This window comes from Elephantulus edwardii, unplaced genomic scaffold (genome assembly GCF_000299155.1).
Source record: "Elephantulus edwardii isolate Elephantulus edwardi_28Jun2011 unplaced genomic scaffold, EleEdw1.0 scaffold00198, whole genome shotgun sequence".
In the NCBI taxonomy this organism is placed as follows: Eukaryota; Metazoa; Chordata; class Mammalia; order Macroscelidea; family Macroscelididae; genus Elephantulus; species Elephantulus edwardii.
This window is the reverse complement of record NW_006399948.1, coordinates 1,781,064-1,788,138: the sequence shown is the minus strand read 5'-3', so window position 1 is coordinate 1,788,138 and position 7,075 is coordinate 1,781,064.

The window sequence follows — 7,075 nt, the reverse complement described above, 5'->3', positions numbered from 1 at the left end:
AAGTACTTTCACATTTTTCTCTTAAAATTTTAAAACACTGTTAAGGCAGGACTTTAAGAAATCTTATACTCATATTTAGCTGGAAAAAATGTTATAATAGAGTTTAAAAAGCTGTCATTTCTTTGAAGCTAGCATTCAATTTTGTCTACTTTCAACTTCTGTCTGATTTTGCTATTATCATTTAATATCAAAACTCCGGATGATCATATTATAGTTCACAAGCATGTGTGAACTGATTTATTAATGAGTAATTAATATGATGATAGTTTACTTCAGTGACACTTGTTAGTTGCTCTTAAGTCTGTTTGTTGTCTTTGAGTACCATTGAATCGGAACCTCCCCATAGCTGACCCTTCAGCAGGTTTGCAGTGGTAGTTAATAGTAAGGAACAAGATTGCCCATCCTTCCATGTTAACCCTGTATGATAGAGTAGAATTGTCCATTTTAGGGTTTTTTAGGCTGTAATCTTCTCAGGGTTAGATAGTCAGGCCTTTCTGCAAATCTTTCCGTTAGTAACTAAACATTTAATATACTATGAATATCCCACTGTATCCTTCCTAAGGGTATTAGCAGACATTTTGATATATAAAGTTGTACTTCTGGTGAAAATTCATTGTTTTCTTCTCCTCCCCAATATCATGTAAGGAGAGGTAGACCTCCATCCATGTCTGCCAGGAAGACCAAAGCACTGATTCATTCCCTATCACTCTCCTTTCTGTTCTTTTCCCACTGTGTTTTCAAAATGAGTGGCCCCAATTCAGTGCCATGTAGGAGTTCTACAATTTCATCTGGTCTTACTACTGAGCATTAACTTAGTGACCCTAATCTACCTCTTCATATTGCCATGAGAATAAGTCAGTGCTTGCACAAAGGCCTTGATAACTAGGCCCAGAATCTGCCTGAGGTCTTAAACAGCAGCTGCTTCTGGCCCATCACCTACTGACCCTATTCCTTGCTGCATAGAGTGCCCACATTGACTTGTGTACCAAGAAGGGGCAATGAGGAAGTATTCAGAGCTGCACAGGTGATGGGCAGTTTGCATGTGCACATTTATCTTTGTATTAATTGTATAAAGTTTTATCTTTCTGAAATACTTCAGAGTAATTTACTATGAGCCATGTTGATTTAGCATGTAATGTGTTTAATTTGGTAGTTAACAATTTGTAGCTGCAAAACGAATCTTTTATAATCATAAGAGAATTTTCTTAGTAAAATTATTTTCTTTCTGCTGTTGTGAGTTGTTGGGTGCTATTGAGTTGCTTCCAACTCATACTGATCAAGTGTACAGTGGAACAAAACAACTATCCAGGCCTGAAATATCTTCACAGTAATTGTTATGTTTGAATAAATACTTCAAGCATATTGCTAGGAGGAAACAGTCCCTGGAGAAGGACATCATGCTTGGAAGAGTGGAGGGAAAGCGCAAGAAGGGAAGACACTTGATAAAATGATTGACATAGTATTTGACATAATGGGAGTAGGTGTGTCAGAGATAGGTCAGAGTTTAGAGCTATTGTGCATAAAAGTCACCATTGGTCACAAGAGACTCGATGGTACATAGCAACTGTGACCATTATACTCACTTTGAAGGTTTTTCCATTTTCTTAGCCAATCTTTCTTGATAATTTGGTACCCCTTGAAAGGATTGGATGTGGATATTTTTTTTTTTAATTTTCATGTAGTGAGTCTGTGTATTTCTTTCCATCTCCTTTTGATGCTCCCTTTGTAATTCAATATCTGGACCATTGTTGTTATCATGTGCCACCGAGTCACCTGCAGTTGCATAACAACCCTACAAACAGTAGCTGTGAACTCTCCACTATCCAGAGCCAGTCTCACTGACTCCGAGACACCTATCGCCATTATTCCAGTTACTGTGTCCATCCACCTCATCTGGGGTTTCTCTTCTGTGCTGCCCCTCAACCCTTCCAAGCATGATGTCCTTCTCCAAGGACTGGTGTCTCCTTGCCACATGCCAAAAGTATGTGATGTGGAGATTCAAAATCTCTATCTCCAAGGAGCAGCCTGGTTTCACCATCCTCAAGATAAACCTGTTTGTTCCCTTGGCAGTCCAAGGTAGGTTGAATACTCTTCTTTAGCAACACAACACTAAGTCACCAATTATTTTCTGTCATCTTTGGTCACTGAACAGCTGTCAGCAAGTAATTGTGAAGACCATGGCCTGAATCATGCATGTATTAATCTCCAGATTGACATCATTGCTCTACAGGTCCTTGACAGAAGCCTTCCCTAATGCAATTCATTTGATTTCTTGACTGCTTTTGCAGAGTGTTGATTGTGGAGTCAAGCAAGCAGAAATTGTAAACAACTTCAATCTCTTCTCCATCTATCACGGTGCTACCAATTAGCCCGCTGGTGAGAATCTTTGCCTTCTTGAAATTTAGATCCAATCCACACTGGTAAAACTTTTCAGATAAAATATTTATAATAATTAATTTAGTATCAGAATGTGCCTTGCACCTGGCGAAAAGAAACTAAAATTTATCAAAAGATATACTCATCTGGTTACTGGCCAAACTGATCAGGGCATCGTTTTCATCACAAAAGTAGGGCCTGCCTTCATAATAAACTACTATGGAGCAAAGCAGGATAGTATTTCAGGGTCACACAAAAGAGAAGAGAAGAAAATTAAAGGGCTGTACTTGCCTTATAAGACAATGGTGATTCAGGCACACGTATCTCACCTTCCATGTAAAAAGCTCAGGATCAATTCCTCTTGCTTCGTATTAGCATCCTGTGGTGATGTAACTCTCAACAGCACTTCCAGGCAAAGATGTACTAGAAAGAAAGGGCAGCTAATATGCTTCTGAATATTAGCCCCCCAAAATCCTGTAGATTGATCTGATCTGCAAGGGGTTATGGGAATGGTACAGGAATACTCAGGTTGCATTCCTCTGAGACTTGTTTGTCCTTTTGGTAGTTTTTGGCATATTCAGTACTCTAATATCTATTTGTGCTTTATAGACTATACAAAGGGATTTGACTGTGTGGCTCATGACATGTTGTGGCTGACATTGAGAAAAGTGAGGATTCCAGAGCACTTAATTGTGCTCATGAGGAACCTATATGTGAATCAAAAGGCTGTTGTGTGAATGAAGCAGGGGAGCACTGCATGGTTTGGGATTGGGCAGGAAGTGCATTAGGGTTGTACTCTCGCTCCACACCTGTTCAATCTATATGCTGAGCAAATTATCCGAGAAACTGGACTCTGTGAAGAGTGTGGCATCAGGATTGAAGGTAGACTTATCAATAACCTGCGTTGTGCAAATGACACAACCTTACTTGCTGAAAATGAGGAAGACTTGAAGTAAATGTGCAGAAGATCAAGGGATGCAGCCTTCAGTGTGGAATGCATCTCAATATCCAGAAAACAAAATTCTTACCACTGGACCAATTGGGAGTGTCATGATGGATGGAGAGGAGATTGAAACTGTCAACAGCTTCATCTTGCTTGAATCCACAATTAGCACCCCTGGTACAAGCAGTCAGGAAATGAGGAGATGCATTGCACTGGGAAAATCTTTAGTTTTTACCTTTCCAAATTATTGAGGAGTAGTGATATCAGTTTGAGGACTACTGTGTATCTGATTCAGGCTATAGTATTTCTGATTTCTAGCTATGCATCCTAGATCTTGACAGTGAATAAGGATGACAGAAAAAAGAATTGATGGAGAAGAGCACTGAACATTCCATGAATGTCCAAGACAACAAACAGATATGTCTTGGAGATGATGCAGCTAGAATGCTCTTTGGAGGCAAGAATGATGAGGTTCTGCTTTGCATACTTTTGTATATACTGCTAAGAAGTGTTATTGCTTGGAGAGGGACATGATGTCGGGAAGGGTAGAGGGTCATTGAAGGAAAGGAAGACCCCCAGTCTTGTGGATTAATGTTCTGACTGCTGAAATGGGTTCTTGTGTGTCAAAAAGTGTGAGAATGGTGCAGAACAGGACAGGGTTCAGATCTTTTATTCATAGGGTCGCTATGAGTAGTACTCAACTCAGTGGCACCAAACAACAACAACAATATAATAATTCACTTACATCAGTTCTGCAGTTTACCTTATTCGTTGTTCAGCTTACAAATGCAGACAAAGCAGTTGATAACAACCAAGGCTTGGTTCAAGTGTAACTTATAAACTTATATCTTTGATGTTTAATACTTTTGAGAATCCCTTGATAACAGATCTTTTTCGTTGCAACGTATCTTGATTTCATGACTGCTATTGACAAGGTTGTTGGTTGTATATCTCCACAAAATAAAAGGCTTTGAAAATTTTATTCTTTTATTCTGCTGTTACAATGTTGATGCCTAAACAACCAAGGAAGAATATAAATGTCATTGTACCAAGAAAGAATTGGTCAACTCTAGAATATTTCAAGAAGCTATATATGAGATATTGAAGATTTTGCATATTTCTTAGAGAATTTCTACCTTCATCTCATAAAACTTTGCACCTATTTCTTTGTATAAAAAGTTTTAATGACATACAGCTATAGTTGTTTCCTTAGAAATATTGTCTAAAGCCATTTAAAGCAAGATAATTAGAGTTTAGTAGTTGCAGAGACGATGTGGCTCACAAAATTAAACAAAAATACTATCTGACACACTATTTAAAAAGTTTAATAATTGTTATCCTTAACTTTAGGAAAGATGTCTTGTTCATATTTAGGTCAACTTCAATGGCTAGCAGCAAACCTTTGATCAATATATTTTTAATGGATAGTCTAGTAAACCTATTCATTATATAATGGTGAAGAGATTCGGTGCTACTCCACATTATGAAAAATACTTTCTTCAGGGATTAGGAAAAAAGCTTCAATAAGGAGTTTACATATGAGATTCATATAAAGTTAGGGCTCTGCAGATAGGAAAATCATTCACTTGAGCAGTAATAATTTTTTCATCAGATATTCACTGTTTAAGGAAAGCAATTAGCAATAAATAATGCTATTCTTTAGCAATGTGTGATAAAATAAAATGTATAGTATATATACATCTATATCTATCTATCTATCTATCATCTGTCTCTATCTCTATCTATCTCTCTATATATTTGTACACAAGTTTATTAAAAAAATTAGAATACACTGTTTTCAAGAACAAATTCTTTCAATTTCCTTCGCCTCCCCACCCATCAAATTGTACAACTCCATGATTAGTTCCCCCTCCCCCTGCACATCCTCCCTCTGCTTCCAACTTCTCCCACCCCTCTTGGATCCTTATACTCATTCTACAAGAATGGTTCTATACAATATTTAGCTTTGTGGTACGGAGTTAGTTCACTCAGCATAATTCTCTCAAGTCCCTCCCAAGTTACGTAATAACTTACAAAGCTATTGCTTCTGCATGCTGTATAGTATTCCATTGTGTGATTGTACCATAATTTTTCAATCCATTCATTTGTGGTTGGACATTTGGACTGTTTCCATGTTCTTGCAATAGTGAATAATGTTGTTATGAGCATTATTGTACAAATCTTTGTTGTGCCTCAGTTCTCATTTTCTCAAGGTATATTCCAAGTTGTGGAATAGCTGGCTCATAGGGAATTTCAATTTTTAGCTTTTTGAGGAAGCACCAAACTGCCTTCCAGAATGGTTGTACCAATCTTACAATCCCAGCAACAGTGTATAAGAGTTCCTTTCTCACCACATCCTTTCCAACATTTATTACTGCTGCACTGTTAAACTTTGCTGCCATTATTGGAGTGAGATGGTACTTTGTTGTGGTTTTGATTTGCAACTCTCTTATTGCCAATGATTTGGAGTATTTTGTCATATGTCTGTTTGCCATTTGAATATCTTCCTTTGTTGGAAAAACAACCCTGTATATTTTTCATCAAACATTCTTCTAAGTGGTATATCACTGGTCTGTCTATTTGCAGTACAGAGGTCACTTGTAGTTGCTGTGATGTTAAACACTGTGACACTTATGTGTCAAGTGTGATAAAGGTTACCCATAGTGGACAATGTTTGGTGAAACTCCAGACTAAAATAGGCTTGAATGCAAGAGTCGCATCCACTTTTGAAATAGCTTGCCTCTGGAAACTCTGTGAACTTAGAGAAAAAATGAAAACTATACAAGTGTTCAGGTCTTTCATTCATAGGGTCACTGAGTCGTGTACAACTTCGTGGCACTTGACAATGACAACATTTTTGTCTTATTGGTAATACAAAATTATAATTACAATTTCAGTTGCAAATTAAACACTAATTAAATATTTATTATACACAGACACACACACATATATACAGTGTTAAGCACTTTAATAAAATAAATTTGACAGGTACTGTTACTTCCACTAAACAGAACAGACCAAGGCCCACAAAAGTGAAGAAATTTCCCCAAAATCATACAAGTGTGTGCAGACAATAGAACCATATTCAATAAAGTGATACATTCTCCTCTCAAAAATTAAATCTTTTAATAATTTACATAAAGATAGTAATGTTTTGAGGATGAGAATCTACAGTGGTAAATGCTTTTAATTGATTATAAAAAACCATACTGATAATAGACACTTGAATCCCCTAAATTCACTGCACATTGAATATCTCAATGACAACCCCCTGACAAGATATTTAAAGTTATCTCTCTTTGTGGCTGAGTAATGGACAGTCTCAAGCATCATAGGCTAATGAGGCATCAGCAATAACTTGATAATGTCTTTTACGAAGAATGGAATGTCTCTGTATCTCATTGGATAAAAACTAGAGAACTAGGGAATATAACTCTCATTGCTTCTAACAGTCATTGAGAGAATTAACTCTAGGAAAAAATTGTGCTATGGAAAGAGAACCTAGAAAATGCATCAATGGGCTTGGGTCAATTCTGCGTTTGGCTTATTATCTCTTCATTTCTGTGTATGAACATACACATAAACTTATTTTTAAGATTAAGTTTGAGTTGAGATTTGTCTGGTAATAACAGCAGAATTTGTCCTAATTAGCTTGAAATAAAGTGAATCAGAAAGTTGGTGCAGAAGTCAGAGTTTAAACACTTTCAATTTCTTGTATTACTTTGCACAGTTTTATTTTTGTGAGGTTCTTTGGGT